At 46.5% G+C, this 21,475-nt stretch overlaps 1 protein-coding gene across 2 annotated transcripts in view; it reads right to left on the bottom strand.

Annotated features, from left to right (window-relative positions):
- The window catches only part of Pknox2 (PBX/knotted 1 homeobox 2), a 242,733-nt gene that overhangs the window by 175,015 nt on the left and 46,243 nt on the right, over nt 1-21,475 (bottom strand). For both annotated transcript variants that reach the window (XM_003472709.5, XM_063256012.1), the window contains exon 2: nt 3,606-3,675. The gene's annotated coding sequence lies outside the window, so the exon portion shown is untranslated. The remainder of the gene's footprint in view (nt 1-3,605; nt 3,676-21,475) is intronic.

The raw sequence follows: 21,475 nt of genomic DNA, 5'->3' as shown, positions 1-21,475 counted from the left end.
ATAGGGAGAAGAACAGAAAATCATTTCCTACTTTAATATCAACCTATCTATCTCCATAAAGGGAGCTCATTTTAAATATGTCTAAACAAGTTTCTAGAATATTATGTGTATTTAGACTCTCAGAACTAAAGTTGACACTGTAGTGATATCATCAGAATCCCCGTTTTACAGAAGAGTAAAGTGAAGCTTTTTTAAGACTCTTTTTAAAAAAATAATTAGTGCTTTTTGTCTCAGGCATGATGGTACAAGTCTGCAATCCCAGCACTTGGGAAGCTGAGGCAGGAGGATTCTGCAAGTTTGAGACCAGCCTGGGCTACAAAGTGAGCTCAAGGCCACCCTGAACTGCATAGCAAAGACCTTGTCTAAAAAAAAAAAAAAAAAAAAGACAAAAAAAAAAGCAGTGAATTAATTTTTATTTACATATATTCCTTGCACACATGAACAGAATTCAGTGTGATAATTTCAATACACTGTGCACTGATCAAATAATGAAGCAGTTTAAATCAAGAATAAAGTTGTAAGTTGATTTCAACTCTGTTGCCAGCTTACAGTTACCCTTTAGTATATCTTGTTCTCTAGGCCTTCACTTCCATGACTGTAATTCAGAGATGATAACAGGATCTCATATAGCAGGGCCAATCAGAAATTGTACCCCATGTGCTTAGTGCAAAGTACCCCAAGTGCTTAGTGTAGTACCTAGCATGCAGCAAGTACCCAGAAAGTGTGGCTTACTAATGTTCATAATAAGCTGATATGGAAGAACCTAAGACTTTCTTTCCAAACCCCAGCACCTTTTCATCAAAACTAAAAACCACTTAGCCCTTTCTTCCCTGCCCTCCCTTCCAACATTAGCTGTTTTCAAACCGCAGCCCTTTGCGTGTGTTGGGGCAGGGGCAGGGATAGACTGCCTCAGTTTCTACCCTTTGGTTGCTTGGATTTTGCTTCCATCCCCGTGAGAGACACTCAGATTCTCTTCTAGCTCTCAGCTGAATTTACATCATGAACACAGAAAAGAGAAAAAAGCAGGGTTCCTTACGAGCAGGCCCTCCCCAAATCGGAGCACAGCCGAAGCACTGAGGGGCCAGGAAGCAAGGGCTGCCTGGAGCTCCTCATCTCCAGCAAGCCCCTCATCACCTCTGAGACCTTGCTCTTTGGCTGAAATCCACACTGGCCTGGAAGGCCACACCAACAGAGATGGAAGGAGTCCAGCTGTCAACCAAGGACAAGACTTGTGGGTCTCAGACAGCTTAGCCCAGACACGTCATGGCTACAGATTGCATACTGGACACACTCTTGCTGAGATGACCTAAGAGGCTAAGGTTTCTCCCAACTGCAGGACCTTCCAGAATTACCAAGTCCCGTCCAGGAAGGAAGTCTCATTGCAAAAGCCCCTCCTTCGGAGTCAAAAGGCAGTTCATTTTATCTAAGATGGAGAGCACATCTCCCTCTCACAGAACATTTCATTGCACTCCTGATGGAAAACAGATGAGACCGGTTGTACCACACCGCTAGCAAATGCTTGGCAAAGGCCAGTCAGAGGAGACTGTCTTCTCCAAAGATGGCTGCGGCAACATAAGCTGGCCCTCCATGGGTGGTGCAGCACCCACCTTGCTTTGGCTCTCTCTTAGGCTGCTCCTCGTGGAAAACCACATGGCAAGCCCAGCTAATCTCTTAGCCAACAGGCAGCCTCAAAGTCTAGAACAAAGGAACCTATGGAGGTGGACAACCCCAGCACCAGCTTCTGAGTTGACCCATGTGAAATCTCAGACCCGCTAAAACAGCCAGATTGTCCCCATCCCATTTTGTCTAAATTCCCAACTTACAGAATGCATGAAGACATAAATGTTGTTCGGGCACTATGTTTTGGAGGTGATTTGCCACACAGTCTAGGAACTAAATACCACTGGAATGTTTGTTATTTCCCACTCGAATCCAGCCCTCTTTGGTCTTCTCTCTGAGACTTCAACTGGCAGACTCTCTCCTCCTTACCTGGTCCCAGCACTCTGAGCCTCCTTCCTGGCCTCTTCCTTCTCCCTCTCCAAAAGGCTCCTCAGGCCTGACTTGGCTTCAGCAAACCACTGCCTGCAAGATCACTTGAGCCCTTCCCATTTCAGAGTCCTGGCACCTGAAGAAATCTGCTCTTCCCAGATCTTTACTGAGGTCTGAGTGTCCCTGCGAAGGAGCTCTCTCTGGGTGTGGGTGGCCCAGGCCTGAGGTGCCCTCCAGGACTGGGAGGGAAGGTACAGATGGATTTCTCCCCTACGCTCAGCTCTCATTAAGGTTCATGCTCAGCTTGTTCCTCATTCTTGACTTGAATTATGAGATCCCTCTAACCTCTGGTGCGAGGAGACATCGATTCTCACAAAGGTCATTATCTTCTACTCTTGTTCCCTCCCCCCAGTCCCACCTCAAGGCAGGCTTTCCTGGAATAGGACAGAGGGAGGCACCCTTCTCCACCCCCTCAGCCTGGGGATCCAACCACTCCTGAGCCTGAGCTGCAGGGGAGGCACCCTGGGAGCCCAGGCCCGTCAATCACAGAGGCAAGCCGCACTGAATCGCAGGCCATTAGGCGGCAGGGCTGGCGCCCTGCTCACTCACCGGGCAGCCATCGGCAGGATGTTAGCCGATCACAGGGCAGCTATTCTTATGATTTATTCAAATACTCATTACAGTCAATCTATTTTTACACAGAGGTGAAGATGTGCGCTGATAACGGTTAATCATTTATAATTCCATGGACTGGTTGGAAGCCAATGTACTATCAAAGTCGTAACGTAGCAGCAACCTGGTCTAGGGTAGCCCCAGAAGCAGAGTGGAGGAGTCCTGCCGGCCCAGGGCAGCCCAATCATCTAGCTGACAATCACCATCGGTAACTGGACTTAAGGTGCAGTGTGAAAACACGGGGGAGTCCCAGGCTTTATCCTCCAGGAGCTCATGGCCTCGCTGGAGACAGCACAGAAAAGGCCAGCTAGAGGACAGGGCGGCATGTAAACGCTGCAGAATCTCAAGAGGGAACTTGCTTCTCACTAGGATTTCAAAAAAAAGACTCCACAGAGCAAGCTGGACTTCAGCCAGCTCCTACAGGTGGGCAGACTCTTGCCAAGCAGGAAGAGGTGATGCGAGCCTGTACTTAGGCTCATACTGTTTGTAGCAGAGCTCTTACTGGGTGGGGGCAAGGGAAGTGGTCAGCAGTATTTTCTTTGGCCTCCCCAGAAATAACCAGACGTAAACGTTAAGTGCAGGCTATGAATGTGGCCTTGTCTGGGAACTCACGGTGCTGCCACTTCTCCCGTGTCCTCCAAACTGGGTCAGCTCTGAGGACTCCAGATCTTCCTTCCCCAGCGTTCATGATACATGTAACACGTCAAGTCCACCTTACCGTCCAATCAATATAGTTTAATTAAATGGCGTGTCACATTACAGGGCTGCTTTGTCACATTCAGGCATAGTCTAATTAGAGCGCCACTGAATTTTACATTCTGACCAGCTCACTGTTGAATATTTCTCTTGTCCAGTGCATGGCTGTTAAAGGTCAGGTTCAGGACCGGCTTTGAACCCATAACCTTATTGAGTCAGTGTGGAAAACGTCAATCAAAGTTACTTACAGTTCACAGTCTCCTTTCTAGTGAGCCGCATGGAGGACAGAAAGCCTCAGGGTCCTGCTCCAGACTTCACCTGCCAATGAAAGAAAACATCTTTACAGCCTGTGTAAGATCATGCAGGGGTGAAAGGCAGGAAAAGCAGGGCCCGGGGGATCTGCCTGATGGCAGAGTGGGCACACACTGGCAGCTCTGTGCCCACAACGCTGAGTGGGAAAGTTTCCTGGCAAAGGCTTCCTGGTGCAAAATGGTTATGTTTTTAAGAGGCAAGCAGAATGCAGACACACACCTCCCTGTCCCTGCTGGGTGCCTCCATTTCTCCTGAGTTCTGGGTCTTTCTATATAGGAGCCCCAGAGAAAATAGTGCTCTTAGCTGTCAAGTATCCCAAACTGACCATGGAGTAGTCTTTTGCTGGAGGCTCTTGCCTGCTGGAAAATCTTGAGCAGGGATGGAGCTCAGGGGCCCCTGTAAAAGCTTGCAGAAAGGGAGCGTCGCATTTACAAGCAGATGACAAAACTGCCTGCGTTGTTTATGATGGAAAAATGAAAGTCTTCCTACAGGAGGAACTGTCAAATAAAGGGAAGAGTTCAGTTGGGCAGGAGGAAAGTGTGCACGGAAAAGCATGATGAAGACAAGATGGAAAAACCAAAACCCTGACTACTTTTAATTCGCTTTCTGGAATAAAACAATCTTTAAAACTAGCACACATTTATTGGGTGTCTGGGATCTTTCCTTGCTAGTGAAATCCCTGGTCCTGTTATATATAAGAAGAAAATTGCCCGTATGGAGCAACACTAGAGAAGACACGACTATGCAAACTACTGTGCTAAATTGTGTCACAGAGGTCACCATCCTCTCTCCACGAAGAGCAGGAGTCTGCAAGAGCTGGAACATTCAGGGGAGCTCTGGTGGGGATGAAGCATGTGAGTGGGACCTCAGAAGACTGGACAGGCAGGCTCCAGCTGGTTGGAAGGAGAGGACATTATAGATTGGGTGTCTGATGTCCTCCAGAGGTCACTTGTTAAAGGCTTAGTTCCCAACATGACATTAATGGGAAGTGATAGAATCTTTAAAAGATAGGAACAAGTGGCAGGTCTTTAAGTCTCTAGGATGGCCCCATTCTCTCTTTTTTTCTGTTTTCCAGTCATGATTGACGAATTTTGCTCTGCCACACATTCCCATGCTCATGTGCTACCTAACCATAGGGCCAAAGCAATGGGCACAGCTGATGGTAGACTGAAGAATCCAAGACTGTGATCCAAACTGAAACTTTTGGCTTTATAAGTGGGTTGTTTCAAGTATTTTGCTATAGTGACAGAAAGCTGAGTGACATGGAACTGACAATGAATAGAGGAGATGTCAAAGAAGGGGGCAATCTGAGGTACGGCAAAGGAGGGGGCCTGGGTGTGGTGGTGCACATCTGTAATCCCAGAACTCAGGAGGTTGAGACAGGAGGATTACTGTGAGTTCGAGACCAGCCTGAAATGCATAGTGAAACCCTGTTTCAAAAAAGACATCAAAGAACAAGCAGAAGAAGGAAGAGGAGGAGGAGAAGAAAGGGAAGGAAATGGGGTCTGAGAGAGCAGAGAGGCTGGTGTCCCTAAAGGAAACAACAGGAGGAAATGTGTCAGCTAATCAGGACGCGCTGTAGCATCCAGGCTCTGAGGACCAGGAAGGAGGGATCAGGCCTGGACGTGAACTTCTAGAACCACGAAACCATTTCTAAGAAGGAAATGGTAGGTGGCAGCACCACTACTACAGAATCCCTCTAGTATTTTCCCTTTGATTAAGATAACACAGGCATCAGAGAAGAAGGTGGAATTTCAGAAGATTCGGGTATCAACTATAGAGAGATATGCTCATGCAAATAAATGATTCGTCCCAGCCACAATTCTGTCCTCTGGCCAAGTTTCCTCCTCTGAGTTTATCTACCAATATCTGTATGATCATAGTTTTCAGTTTCTGGAGCTTACAAGACACTAGACTGCAAGCCAGTCCTGAAATACTGAATGATAGATCCTGATCATTCCACCCAGAATCCATAACTGACACCTCAGAACCAGCCCTCAGCTGACAAATGGCTCTAATGTGTGTTTTGTTAATCTACCTGCATATCACTACTGAGCTCAGTCCACCCCCTGAAGTCAGTGCACCAAGCATCTAGATTAAATTACATGGAGTTCTGTGCTCTATCCCTGCCCTCTGGGAAGTCCATCTGCGATACTAACCACCTGGAAGAAGACAAGGTGGATTTCCTATGGTATGTGGTGCAGAACTGCTGTGCTCTTGTTACAACACATAACAAGCTAAAAGGATGGGCTGTTGTGGTTGATACATTGTGTCAACTTGAGAAGTCTAGAAGCTTCATTAAGTACAAGTCAGCAGCTCTGCATTCTGGGGTCTACAGGACAAGCCTTTATGGTTTTAGGATATTGTTCATAGTGGCAATTGTTTAAGTGATGGGGGAGAAGGGTCCTTAACTTGTGACATCCTCAGCAAGGGGAGGGCACCCAGATGTTGTGAGTGAGACACCCACCCGAGGGACGTAGCTTACTTACAATATAAAGGAAGTAAAGAGGCTTGCTCTTCCCCCTACTCTTTTGCTCTTGTTGCTTTGCTGTCTTCTGCAGCCTTGAAGTGTTGCCCCTGTGCCATACCCCCCTGCTTTGGAGCCAGCTGATTATGGACTGAAACCTCCACAAACTGTGAGCTAAATAAGCCTTTTCTTCCTTAATTTTGGACATCAGGTATTTTCGTCCCAGCAATGAGAACAAAAGCAACCAAGACATAGTCTAAACTTTAAAAAGTCTATTTTTTACTTTACTGGTTATTTCTTGCATAACAGCATCATGACAACCACAAATGAAATAATTTCAAAAATAAGAAAAATTGTCCACAATCTCATTACTCTAAACCATCAAATTATTCTCAGTGTTCTGCAAATTTTCCTTTTCTGCAGTTATTGATAAAAAATGACAAATGCCAAGTATTTCATACCTGGCTCTTATATTTTAAAATCAATTTCAAAAACATAGAATGGAATGACCCAGTTTTTTAAAATGACCTGGGTTATTTGAGTCAAATGCAAGTTCAGGATATGGTGTTGCTGCCAGACTCACTAAATGTGCTCTTAGGTTACATTTATAATCATACACAGTGTCCAACTAAGACCTGGACAATCTCCACGATGGACTCATCAGGCCATCAGTTTTATGTGTAACTCTGGCATCATATTTTAAGAATTTTAACATTGAGGGGTAGAGAAGAGATGTGAGAGATGACATTAGGCAGTTAAATTGTGGGTTAAATGTCTAGTAATTAAAAGGGCAGTTTCTAGAATCCCACTATCATCTATCCATCAACTATCAACTATCAACTATCCATCTCAATTTGACCGGGGTGAGACCCTTATTTCCTCCGTGCCTCAGTTTTTCATTCTGTAAAACACGGTTAATAATGGATCTGCCTCTGAGGGTGACTTAATGCAACCCAAGGGGCAAAGGGCCACACCTCACACAAAGGAAGCACTCAGTGAACCCACACTATTGTTGTTGTTGTTTTTATTATTACAAGAAGACAGTGAGAAAAAAGTCATGGAGAAGAAACCAGAGCAGTACCTCCATGCGCCCTCTCCTAATTCTCCTAACTAAAACAACATGTGCCCCTCCACCAGGTGGTCCTATAAATGTTGGAACTACCTGAAAGAAGCTGAATTATTCTAGAAGGTGGATTAAGACTAACTATAGACATTAGAGGAAGCCGATCTTCAATTCTCACAGTGAGAAAGCTCTGAGCACCACTCAAAAGTGAGCCAGATTTTCTCAGAAAGCAGTGAATCCCAACTCCAGAGGGAGAATCCCACACCGCAGGAGGAGCTGCTCCAGAGTGGTTTCCCTTGGATTTCGTTCAGCCATTTTTGAAAATGTTTTTAAAACATTACAAGGCTGATGGGACTAATAACTTATGTTTTGATAAAATAGTAACAGTGTCTTCTTTCAGCATCATTTCAAAGTAATTCAATACACAAAAGAAGGGAAAAGCTCACAATACAGTCATCACTTGCCTCTCTCTCTCTCTCTCTCTCTCTCTCTCTCTCTCTCTCTCTCTCTCTCTCCTCAACTTTTCTGCACTGCCCTTCTCTTCCACTCCTCACATGCACCAGTGGAGTAGTTTTCCTGGACCAACCCTGGCCCAGGATGCACGTGGAGAGCCATCCACACACGTGATATTCTAGGATCTTCCAAAGCCAATCTGTAACCATACACCAGTGCAGCCAGAACAGGACTCCAGTCTGTATTCACCATGAAGAGACTATGGAATCGTAAACTAGACTGACCGTGCCCATTTATATGGACATGAGGGACACCTGGGAAGTGACAAACAGGAAAGAAGCTGCTGAGTAGTTCTGTTTACTTGAAAAAGAGTCAGGAACAAGGGTTAGAAGAAACCTAACAGGGACTAGAAGGAAGTGGCACAGTGAGACCAACGTGGCGTCCTCAGGACAGCTGTGCTAACTCTGCGAGGCACACTCAGGCAAGTCCGAAGGATGGTGGGAAATGAGCTTGGGCTTAGCAAGCCATGGCTTTGGGTAGCAAGCACTAGACTGAAGGTGTCAGCCAGACGCGGGTTCATGCTCTGCCTCGGAGCTTGGTTTTGTTTTTTTGTTGGTTGGATGATTTGTTTGTTTTTGAGACAAGGTTTTGCTCTGTAGTTCAGAACTCAAAGGGCAACCCTCCTGTCTCAGCATCCTCAGTGCTAAGATTATAGGCGTGCACCACCACACCTGGCTCTACTGTTTGAATTTGGACAAATGCCTTTATCCTCTCTATGCCTCAGTTTTCCTATCTGAAAATGACAGATTATTGGATGATTCTTAAAACAGAATTCCATCCGACATCTACAGTATCTTTGAGGCTGCCCAAATTGACCTCCAGAGACAGCCCTAAATGTCTTGCTAAGGTAGCACAGGATGTATAAGATGGTGCTGATATGGTACAGAGGCTGGAGCAGGACATTTCCCTGTTCAAGCTGGGGTCCATGATTTACCTAACCTGAACCTCTATGAACCTCCATTTCCTCATCTCTGAGAGAGAAAACAGAAATGCTTTTAGACGTGATAATTTATGCATGGAGTTTAGTGCACTGCCTGGAACATATCAATAACTTAATCAATGGAACTAGTGTTATTTGGTGTTATTTTAAAAAGAATTGACAACAACTCAAAGGGAGAAAAGGGGATAAATAAAGTCTGAGGACTTTTGTGACAAGTTTCCCTGAGCTTGCCCAAACCAGGCCTTTAGGACAAGAACCAAACTGTGACAGCCTTTTCTTGGGTACTCCAGGAGAATATCTACAGGCTATTTCTGCATCTCTTCAGACAGTTTGTCTTGTATCTCACCATCACTGCATCTGCGTCACCACGTTGCTCCACCTGCAATCCCTGTCACTGGTCACTGACTTTTTGTAGCTGTTTGCACCTGTCCATGAGATTGTCAGTCAGGCATTGCAGCCTTTGACCACCAGGCTTTAAATGACTGAGTAATCAGATAAAGAAATAATTGCCTGGCACTAAAGACTCAGGTCCAAGATGCCTACCCACTGGCACTGCACTGCACAGCCTTTCTCCAAGTCTGGTAGAAACGAATTCTAATTCCACACCCATCCTCAGCCCTCTGAGTCACATGCAGTCTGAGGGCTCAGTCACACAGGAGCTGCAGAAGTTCCCCAGTCACACTGCCCAGGCCCTGGCCAGGTCAGGCCTCTGATTTCTGGTCCATACCTATAAGTCTAGGTATGAATCTGAAACCCTGCAAAGCATCTCAACCTAAACCTACATCTACCCGCATGGGAGAAGGAACTAGAGATGCTTCGATCTCTCTGTCCTGGGGGAAAGCAGGTGATTTGCCCTGCAAGCCCAGCAAGTGAAGACCACAGACTCATCCATAGTGGTGTGGGTTCACAGAGAGGATGGCTCTGCGGAGGCAGATGAATGGAGGGGTCACGGTTGGACCGGGCCTCCCTGGCCTGGGGACATCTTCGGCAGTGCACATATCAAGACACAGGCCCTGCCAACTCTGCATCAAGAATATCACTGCTTCTGTATTCATGCCATCGACACTGACCACATGGGCTTCTTTCTCCAGAAGAGGGCAAGAGCCCTGCACAGGTCTCTTCGCCTCCAGCCTGACTCTCTCTTGCCCATTTACCCCCTCACTTGCTGCCACAGGATCTTACTGAAACACGAACTGGATGATGCCCATCCCCCCTCAAAACCCTACAAGACTCCTCAGTGCCTGGCACAGGCTGCCAGCTGGCATCCGCTATATTGACTCTTGCCTATCTGATGTTTTTATGAATTCTGCCAATATCTAAACATTTGGGAAATTTCTCTTTCCACCAAAAAAAGAAAAAAAAAAGACTTAACCATGCCAACCGTGCATTTCCACGTGGCACTCAGTGAATGACATTGGGGATCACCTCCTCCTTTCTCTTGGGTGGAAGTCTACCTCTCTGCCTCCTTGAGAGAAAGCAGGTATCACCCCAGAAGTCTCTCCTGTCGTGGGTCTGGACTCAGAGGCTGACTCCCACTCCTGCTGAAGAGTTCAGGGTGACAGCATGGAGTAGCAGGGGATGGCACATCACGTTCTCAGCTGAGCTGTACCCAGCTGCAGGTCGGGGAGGATGGCCAGCATACTCCCACCTGGACCCACTGAGGGTTCCATTCTTTCATCTGGATGCCTCCCCTACACCTAGCAGAGGCACAGCCAGAAAGACCTTTCTGGACTTTTCCAGGGATGCCTGAGGCACTCACAGGTGCTGAGGGGACCCAACCCCCCTTGATTCCTGAGGACTCACCCCTGAGCCTAGCTTCTCCCCACCCCCACCTCTGTGGCAGCTGCACCCCCTCCCTTTATTTCCATCCCACTCTTCCTATCAAAGCCCTAACAGCACATATTTTGTTAATTGTACAAACCTAATGGGGGAATGCATTGGCAAAAAAGGGTAATGGCCATCAGACCAGCAATAAAACAAAATTAATGGCCCATAGGAAGAAATCATGTCCACTTAATCCTGGCTCTGAAACTCTAATAGAATAATGGAATACCAACCGAGGGTTTTTTCTCTCTATGCAGATTGCTTACACCATGTTAATCACTTGCAAAGCAGGCCACATACCACTCTGGCTCACATGACCCTCCAGGGAAAGTAGCCGACCAGAAACATTCAGAGTGAGGCTCGTTACTGACATGCACCACTGCAGCGCCACCCTCCTCCCTCCCCCAGGTGACTCCAGGACAACTGGTGTGGGCATTACAGAGGGCTGTCAGGTGTGGTGAGCCAGAAAGCAAGACACAGAAGCCCTCATAATAGCAAGCATTTATTGAGTGTTTACTATGTCCCAGACACCGGGCACATCCATTCTCTATAGCCTCGTGGTGCCATAAGGTAGCCACTAGCCACATGCGGCTCTTTACATTTAAATTCTAATTAATTACAATGAAATAAAATGTAAAATTCAGTCTCTTGTTGCACTAGCTGCATTTCAAATGCTGGACAACTTCGAGCGGCTGGTGGCTGTTGCGCTGGATGGTGAACTGCCTTCCACTGAGCATGCAGCAAAGAATGCACAGACAGGTTCCACAGCTTCGTCAAGGTCAGACAGCCGGTCAATGACAGCGTTTAGGACTATAATCCAGACCGCCCTGACCAGTAGCCCTCAGTGGCCTAGGGAGAGCCCAGGTCCACACACGGCATGTGAGAAGGGAGCAGTGTCCCTGCAGCTCCTGGGAGAGTCTGGTCAGATTGGGGGTGCGCCAGAGGGCAGTGCTCTGAGGAAAATCATGAGGAGAGGAAGTGATGGTCCACTGTCTTTTGGGAAAATCCTAAAGCTGTGTGTATTACCATTAAAAATGCATTAAACGTATACTTAGGTTGAGCAACCCCAACTTGAACAGCCCAAAGAAAGAAAACTACTGATACCTAAGTACAAGGCAGCACTGTATAAAATGATAAAAGCAAAAACTTAGTGTCCACTCTCAGGGGAATGACTGGATTACATGGCCCAAACATACAGCAGCTATTAAAGGAAGCAGGTCAGACCTGTATCTTTTGTCACTCGAGATGGTCACAATACTGCAAGGAAGAAATGTAAACAGCAGAGGGAGGTATGCAGTGTGGTTCCGTTTCTGTAGACATGGAGGAGATCGTAGTACAGGTTTACGCTTCTACAGGAATCTGTGTGAGTACAGAGACGGTGAAGATGACGTCCTCGACGGAAACACTGCTTTTAGTACATTTTTGCCTTGTTTTACTGGCTGCAATGAACACTGACACTTTTACAGTTTTTGAAATGAAATTTAATACAGTTAAAATAATGAATAAAAGGAGGAAAAAGAAGTTTGCCTTCAGAGGTGCCTTACTAGCTGTATGGCCCTGGGCAAGTTCCTTAACTTCTCTTGGGCCTGATTTTCTCACCTGGAAACTTATAAAACTAATAATATGTCATGATGATGGATGAGAAAATCAATTTAGACCATGAGGAATGGGAAGAGACTCAGCAAGAAGCAGGACCATGCCTGCCCATTGAGTGAGCTGGTACCCAGTGCTTGGTGCACGGTGCTGGGTGCTGGGGCTGGGAATCCTGGAGCCTGTTTCCTCTCTTCTCCCCTGGTGAGCAACTGGCTGATTCGTAGGAGCTCAGGGTGAGACCATAGCAACTGAGAGGAAGGGATTAGCTTGATGCTTGCATTGTTTGATTGACTTTGCAGGCCTTTGGTGGTCTGGGCATCTGTTTGGAGAATGGTGATGTGCACTGTGGCAACGGTGGGGGATTTCCTTCTGCCTTCTTTTTGAAATATAATGTTTTGCTCCGTTTTATTGTTTTTGTTTTATTCCTGTATCTGGTAACCTGAACCACTATTCTGAAGATAACAGTATGCAGTACAACAACCATTGTTAAATTCCTGTCATCTTATTTTGAATACCTACATGGCTATTGTTTTGTTGTTATTGTTTTGCTTTTTTGTTTTTTTTTAGGTTTATTTGCCTCTTTATTTTTCTGTTTTTTCTTTTTTCTCATTAAAATGAAAAAAAATTTTTTTTAAATCGGTACCGGGGATTGAACTCATGACCACCTGCTTGCAAGGCAGGTGCTTATGCCGCTGAGCTAAATCCCCAGCCCCTAAAATGAAATTTTTTTAAAAATCAACTTATACCAACCATATGGTAACCATTCATCATATGGCCTTTGGGTCATTGTTGGAATTCCCTTCCAATACACAGTGGTAGCTCCCGGCTCAGCCATCCTGGGCTCTCTAATTGAAGTTGCTTGTCTACCTCTTTGAATCCCTGTATTTAGCCTCATATCACAGGCTGTAATGTGTCTAACTGCCCACCAAATGCAGACTATAAGCTCCTCGCAAGCAGGAACAGATTTATTCAATCATTCATTTACTCCCCTAATAGTTATGTCCTAGCTATAAACCAAGCTCCGTACCTGATACAGGAGATACAGCAGTGATCAAAGGAAAATCCCTGACTCTAGGAAGCACACATTCTAATGGGAAGAGCAAACAGTAAATGCTACATAGATATTCAAATGGTGATAAATGTAAAAAAGAAACAGGCAGCAGAAAGAGAGAACTAAAGTGACCTAAAAGTGCTGGCTGGGCATTACAGAGAGTGAAGGCAGAGGAGACTGCAGGGATCTTGAGGAAATGCCCTCTGTAGCATGGGCCACAGGCCACGGAAGGTCAGTGACTGCTCAAAAGGCACTGGTTTAAGAATAAAATAAAAATCACCCCAGCACTCTGAGAGGCTATAGCAGAATTATCAGAAGTTCAAGCCTGGTAGGGGCAACTCAGTGACTTCATGAAACCCCAAATAAAAACTAAAGAACTGGGGATATAGTTCAGTGTAAATGCCCTCGGCTCCAGCACAGGTAATGAAAAAATTAATAGAGAAATTAATTAAAAATAAAATAGCCTCGAAGAAAAGTACAGAATATCTAAAACACCTTAAAAACATGCTTCCAATTCTGAGTATGTGCCGTATTCCAAAGAGAATGGGAAAAAGACACTTAGATACTTGTACACCCCATTCACACCAGCATTAGTCACAAGAGCAAAAACTAGAAGCAACAAAAGTGGCCATCAATGACAAACAGACAAACAAAACGTAGCTTAAGGAATTTAGCTCAGTGGCATAAGTGCCTGCTTGGCAAGCATGAGGTTGTGAGGTACAAAAAAAAAAAAAAAAAAAAAAAAAGTTGAACAAAAGTAGCTTAGCTTGGATCTGAAACATTCCCCAAAGGCCCATGTGTGAAAGCCTTAGTCACCAGCCTGGGGTGTTCCTGGAAGGTGGGACCTAGGAAAAGGAAGTTAGGTTCTTGTGGGTGTGCCCTTGCAGGGAACATTGGGACCCTGGCCCCTTCCTCATTTTGCTTTTAAGCACTCATGCCATGATGTAGGTGCTGCTACAGACCCAAAGCAACAGGGCCAAGCAACCATGGATGGAAGCTTCTGAAACCATAAGCTAAAACAAACCCTTTCCTTTTTCAAACTGATTTTTTCAGGTACTTTGTCAGAGGGATAGAAAGTTAACCAACACAGTGGTAAAAGCATACAATGGAATTTTATTCAGGTTTTAAAAGGAAGGAAATTATGACAGGGCCATAATATGAATGAACCCCAAGAACATTATCCTATGTGAAATACACCAGTCACACAGGGCAAATACTGCTTGATTTCTCTTATATAAGGCACCTATAATAGTCACATACACAAAGACAGAAAGAGGAATGGAGGTTATCAGTCCAGGGCTATCAGTAGAACTATCAGTAAAATGCCAGGGGCCAAAGTGGAGTGAGGTGGATGGGGAGTTATTTCACAGGACCACAGTTCCTATTTTGCCAGATGAAGAGTTCCACGGATGGATGATGATGATGATGATGTACATCAGTAAACTTCATGGCACTGACAAAAATTGGTTAAGATGGTTATGTATATTTTACTCTCATTTTAAAATATATGTATTTCCACTAGTTTGTCCCAATTTCTATCAGGAAAAATTTTTAAAAGATCCTAGAATTTAAAAAGCAAGAAAAGGAGCAGCTTATCACCCTAAGGAGAGGGACGAGGAGCCAAGGGTTACTATAGAGAAACCAGGGAGCCTGGAGTCTTACAGCCTTCCCAGGGAGGAACGAATAGGGCCTCCCGTGCCACCTCCTTCCAAGGATGAAAACTGACCAGGTCAGCCTGCAACAGCGAAGGTGACTTTCCCTGGAGCACTGAGCTGAACCAAGGTGATTCCAGAGGGTTGTTACTTGGCAAATGAGAAATGATACAGGATCAAAAAACAAAACAGGAAAACAACTTGGTAGGACAGGGCAAGAGGGACAAAGTCTCAGGTCTGAAGTGAAAATCTACAAATGCATCCATAGCGACAAACGCTGTAGGAAATCCAAAAGGAAAAGGTAATAGAAGCCTAAGAAAAAGATTGGAGGATTCAGGCCCCTCCTTTGATGCAGCTGTGAGCAGCTTGGAACGGTAGAATTCAGGCAGGACCAAGGAGATGGCCTTTGTCTCCACAGTCCCGGGCGCTTTTACATGACACCCTAATTCTGTGGACCTCCATTTCATCACCTATTGAGCCAAACAGGCTCAAACAAAGCAAGAAGAACCTTAAGATTTTAGGGGCCCACAAGCCACTCAATTTTTTTCCCAATGGAATTATGTGTACAAATCTTTTCAATCTTTCTAGGGAAAGATTTGAAAACTGTAGCAAGATTTTTGAGCCTGTCCACTGAAAGGTTTCTGCCCTAACATAAATAACTGAATATTATGGTAGTGGTCTAAAGCGGCAGAAGGCCAAAACAAAAACAACAGTTTATCTTCCAGCTGAACAAACCCTAACCTTAACCCTAATCCTGAATACAACTTCCTATTTCCTGTCACGTGCTTGAAGAAAATTCCAATCAGTTTCTCACACGTCATCAATGCCCGCCCAAAGCTCCGCCTCTGGCCAGAAGTCATATGACCTTCAGCCCCCTTTATACAAGCCAGAGAAGCAGCCCACAAGCTGTGCTCTCCTCTTCTGGTCCTCAATAAAGGCCTTTTCCTTTATTTGCCTCCTTATTACACCGGAAAACCTAACAGCCACATCCCCAGAGAGGACAGGAACTAGTGGAAAAGATATTTGCTAGGTTCTCTGTCAGCCAGAAAGTCTTAAGATTCCAAGAAATCTTGGATTAAATGCCAATAAATCTTGAGGCCTCCAATAAATCCAGATGTTTATTCCTGCCTTGCCTACAACACAGAGATAATATAAAAATGGCATAAAAATAACGATATACTTTGAAACATTCTGTGTTCCATGTAAGTCAATATTCTTGTTATGGTTGCTTCATAAAAAGCAAAAGAAATGCTGAAGCAGACCTCGGGGAGGAGGGAAGAAGCTGGCTCCTGTTTGGCTGGAACAAAGGCAGCATGGCAGGGGAGGCAGATCTGCTACGGGATGACCCCTGGTGTTCCTCATTGGGTAGAAATGGAGAGTCTATTATTTCCCCTACTGGAGAGGAATCCAATGCTAAAAGTAAATATGGCCTCCTCAGAAGGTACAGCCCAGAGCAGAAAGATGCAACTCTTGGTATAACAAGTTCTCATTCTGCAGCCAGCTTGGCTTTGGTCCTGGGAATTCTCAGTTTTTGTGACAAAGAAAAGTGACAGTCTGAGGACCCATCAGGAAACAGCATAGGCAGAGGACAGTATTTGGTCCCAGAAAGCAAGACAGACTGATAGTCTACGTAATGACTAAGCCAGGATCACCAGGGTAAGGGGACTGTGCACCTGGGGTCACCCCCTAGCAGACCAGAGGGAGCCAGCCAGGGCAGAGGGAGGACAGAAGCTCAGAGCCAGCTCAGGGCTGGAACCAGCGTTAGCGTGGAGCGTGGCTGGGCCTGCACATCCTGGAGATCATCTATTGTGATTTCACATCTGAGGACCCGGTTGGGCAGGCAGTAGGGAGCCTTTTCAGGGAATCTAAGGTCGGAAGCCATGCCAGGAATTCCCTTCATTCATTCACTAGGCCGGAGATCAAATATGAACAACCAATCCACTTCCCAGACCTATGCATCCCACAGTCATTAGGGCACCAGACCACCCACCGACTGGGAGATCCGGTGCCGTCCTCCAGCTGTACAGGGAGCAGGATAGTTCCCCCCCACAGACAGCATCCTAGGCGTCCTTCGTTTGGGTCAGTTATATCCGGATAAGGGGGAAGGGCAGGCTTGGCTACTTTTCCCCAGTGCTGAACTGAACACAAAAAATGGGAGTATCAAGTCTAAGACAAGCCAAGAGTCATTACCCTCAGCTCGGGGAAGGTGTCCTCTCTGGGTCATCAGAGGGGCCTCAGGGTGCCCAGTGCCATAGGGAGAGCAACCGCAGGCCTCTCCAAATGGCACCATGGCACTTTCCATTCATTATTTCCTAACTCGCCTCCCGGGGCTGGTCCTGAATATTGTTTCATAAATAACTTAACAGGGCTCCAGCTTGTTTAGCTGAGGTTAGGCAGATGTGCACAGTGCTGGCTCATTCTGAGGGAATTTGGCCACGCTGAGCGGTTCTGAGATGCAGATTCTCCGGGGAGGGGTGGTTCAGTGGAGAAAGCAGCCACACGGCTGGTGTCCCCACCTGGATCCCAGGATCACAGTGGGATGCTGAAAGAGCATTTGTTTCCAATTGTTCTTAGCCACTAATTTGGCTCCAGGGTATAACACCAATCTGAGAACAAACGGAGTAGGAAAACTGTGCCTTTCTTAAGGAGGCCCAACTTCACCATAAATAGAGGAGGAGCCAGAAGATTTCTGAGTTCACAGCACAGGTCCTTGGCCTCCAGGCACAGAGGTAGGGCAGCAGGGTTGACAGCTCTGCATTCCAGCTTTCTTGCCCCGATGTTGCCCTGGCTGCACTGCCATCTGCCGAGCCTCGCCTGCTCATTGCTCCTTGGAGGTGCCTCCAGCAGAGGACAGATTATTCTGATCGCAGGTAGATAAAATGGGGTCCCTCGCTAGCAGTAACTACCCAGAACAATTTCTCTCCTGTGCAGCCGACAGTCTCCACAGGGCACCTGCCAGCAAGAGAGCTTGAAGGTATTGGGGGCTGATGCAGGCGACTGTGGCCACGCGTGGAAGGGACCATGAAGACCCTCTCCAGGAGGACTTGCTCAAAGGGTCCTCTGCAGGAAGGTCAACTTGAGGGACCCTTCAGGAGAAGACACAGACGAGAAGACTGAAAGAGCTCGCACCCTCCAGGGCCAAAGAGGAAGCAGAGGTGAGCAGACTCCCTGGAGCTGCTTTCTCAAGGCAGACATGCAAGACTGCCAGGATCCAAAAGGCCTTCTTGCAGTTAAATTGCCTTTTGTGGCTTAAAATAACTAAGCCAGAGAACTTCCAGTGTGACCCTCTTGAAAATAAATCAGCAGATAGAACCAACTCTCACAGCTTTTACTCACACCCTGCCTGCGGATGTGTCATGAGATCTACGACAAAAATGCCTGCCTCTCTGGCCTGTGGTTTAGCTGCTCAACAACCTTGTACTGGTACAAGAGGATTGGAAAGGGAACAATTTCTAAACACCCATGAGTTGTCAAAGTACGCATTGCAAAGTCTTTGCACTAGTGTTCATGAACCTTATTTAGAGCTCTCCAGGCCTTGCTTAGGGCTTCTTTATTCTGGTTTTGCATGCATTTCTAACAGGTTATGCTGTCTGTTACCTTGGGCCTCAGCTGATTAGAAAAGAGGAGAGGGCTTGAGCTTCCCCAAAATGTAAACTGAGGGCCTGGAGGGTTGACAAAGGAAGTAGCTAAGGGGCCACACAGCAAGCCACCCAGCAAGCTTCAGCCATGCTCAGGATAACTGATCGGGGAAGACAAGAAGGATCCCCACTATTTTTTTGTTTGTTTTTGGTTTGGGGACTGGGGATTGAACTCATGACCTCAAGCTTGCCAGGCAGGCACTTATGCCACTGAGCTAAATCCCCAGCCCATGGGTGCTCACTATTTATAAGATGCAAAACATCCTTGGAGGACTTTAAGAATAACCCTGTCTGGAAAACCCTAAATGAAGTTTGTTCCTCTTTTAGGACAGGTTGCATGTTCAGAAGTTACTTGTGTTCTATTCTTTTTTATTTTCTTTTTCTTTTGAGACAGAGTCTCATTATGCAGTTGAGGCTGGCCTGGAGCTCACTTTGTAACTCAGGCTGGTCTCGAACTTGCAAACAATTCTCCTGCCTCAGCCTCCCACGTGCTGGGGTTACAGGAGTGCACCACATCCCTGGCTTACTTGCATTCATTTCTAGTTGAGTCACTCATACTTCATCCAGCAGACACCGAGGCTTAAGGATGCTGAATCACCCCAACAAGGCAAGAGGCAATGAAGTCACAGATGCCTTTTGTGCATCACAGACACCACACACACACACACACACACACACACACACACACACACCCCAAGAACACTAACTACTATTAAGTGCTTGACAGATGTGTTACGCAGATGTCAGAAAAGGCATCTGGGAAGAGGAGAGATGAGCCAGTCAGTGTATCCTCTAACCAGGCCCTAGGTACTTGGGTAAGAATTCTACAATAATTCAGAATAAAACTAAAAATGTCATGTTACTAAAAACCATGAACTGCCCCACTCCAGAAAAAAACACAAAAGACAAGATAGTCTTGTTCCTGAAAAAAGGTAGACAGGGTCTCCCAGTGCATAGTAAAGAGAGATGAAAAGAAAGATGAGTGGTTAAAAATCCCAGCTAAGAGGAGTTAAGAAGGTGCTGCGGCTTATGTGTAGATGTCCCTTGCAAGTCTCGTGCACTCGTAGGTGGGGTTTTGGGAGAGACTGCAGTATGAGTGTGTGATACCGTAGGCTCATGTGTGTGACGCTGGACTGGTCCCCTGATTGGTCTAGCATAGTTCTAAGTGTGGATGATGGATTTACTGAAGAGGGAAGACCTACCCTGGGTGTGGGTGGCACCAACCAATAGGTTTGTGTCCTGGATGGAATGAAAAGGGAAAGAAGTGAGTCTTCCTGGTTTCTGCCTGTCATGCCATGAACTGCTTTTCTCCGCCCTGCTTTGGAGTCAGCCTCTACAAACTGTGAGCTAAAATAACCTTTCCTCCTTTAACTCTTGGGAGTCAGGTATTTTCTCTCAGCAACAAGAAATCGACTAAGACAAAAGGATAGGAAACCACAGGGCTGAGGTGTCCCTGAGGGCCCGGTTCACCGTGGGTGGCTGGGGCCTGTTGGGGCCATTGGGTCTGAAATTCTGTGGCTCCCACGTCAGCTGGGTTCTGAGTCTCATTCAAGGGCCCCATCTCTGAAAGGCAGGATTTTGATCAAGGTGCCAGTCATGCATTTGTTGTCTTCACACCTTTGTTTGGTCCCTGGCCCAGGTCTTCAACCCAGGAGATGGCCAGTGACTCCTCACCCGCTTCCCAGCCCCTCAGAGAGGGGACAGGGGAGCCGGTGCTAAGATCGTGTGTGGACAGGAAGTTTTCACAAGACTTACAGGAGATGGTGGGGGAGGGGTTGCGGTCCTGGCAATCTGTCCTGAAAAATGCAGGTTAATAATTTATAGATGCATTTTTAAGAAAGCCTTTGGAAAAAATTGCATACAAATTGTGTGACAGTCAAGGAAATGTGCCAGTGTTGTTCAGTGAAGCATAATAAATATATGCAGCCCATAATAATAAGTTACTTAAACTCAGGGCACTAAATGATTTATTAATTGTCTTCTAATCCTTTCCAGCTACAACTCAAACCAAGACTGTGTTCTGCATTTCATGCACCAGCTCAGAACACCTCCAGCATTCAGCAGTGTGGCTGCTGTGAGCGGTCCAGTCCATTTTTATCCCGGGTCCCCAACTCTGTGGATGGCTTTGGAGCAGAGCAAGAAGCTGAATGGACTGGTGTTCTCATCAAGAGGGACAGGCATGTCCAAACACACATTCCATCCCACAAACCACATGTCCACATTCCCTCGCGCTCCTCTCACCCTGCTTCCCCTTCATGTCCACCTCTCCCACTGCCATCAGTGCCAAGATGCCCCTGGGAGGACACTAACCCTGGGAGAGCACAGCCCATCATCTCCTGGGATGCCCAAGCACCCGGCTACAGTCTAAGTCCTCTCCAGCAGCCAACGGTGAACACTAGAGAACAGAACACAGGACCTGCCCTGCTCGTTCTGCAGGACATGCTAGCCCAGAGGAGAATGTAGATTCCTGCTGTCCTGCAGGTCCCTGCAACATGAGCTGCAGACGCTCGTAGTGCCTCTGTTCACTGGAAGACCTGATGCTCAGTCATCTGTCCAGAGCCACCTGAAGACTCAACACCTGACTTGGGATTCAGACTGAAGGGCTATGCAGGCTGGAAAGAACACTACCAGCAAACCCAGAACCTATACCCCTCGGTGAGTCAGAAGTTGGCAAAATGTGAAACTTCAGAGGAATCTTCCCTTTATTTTGGTAGCTAGAAATACAGGGAAACAGGACAAGGTTGGCCCCAGAAGTAGGGGGACAGGAGAAGCACAGAGAAGAGCAGTGAGGTGATTCTCCAGGCTGTTACCCTGTGATGGGGGGTGGCTTCCGTTCTCTCCAGCACATTTCTCTCCGGTCCTCCCATCCCAAAGTGGGGCAGCCACCTCCAGAAGCTCTTCCACCTTCATGTTCTCTCACTCCCACACCCAACCCATGGGGTTCCCCAAAATACTCTCCAAATCCATTCTCTTCCACCCACAGCCACTGTATAATTCTGACAGAAAATTCGCAGTTGATGGCAGACATGTTGGATTGGCCATATTTCTTGTTTTGTATTGCTTTT

The sequence above is a fragment of the Cavia porcellus genome, unplaced genomic scaffold (assembly GCF_034190915.1).
Source record: "Cavia porcellus strain 051 isolate PalLab524CR breed Dunkin Hartley unplaced genomic scaffold, mCavPor4.1 scaffold_9, whole genome shotgun sequence".
Taxonomy (NCBI): domain Eukaryota; kingdom Metazoa; phylum Chordata; class Mammalia; order Rodentia; family Caviidae; genus Cavia; species Cavia porcellus.
Note: the sequence above shows the minus strand (reverse complement) of the source record. Positions and strands in the feature narration are given on the sequence as shown.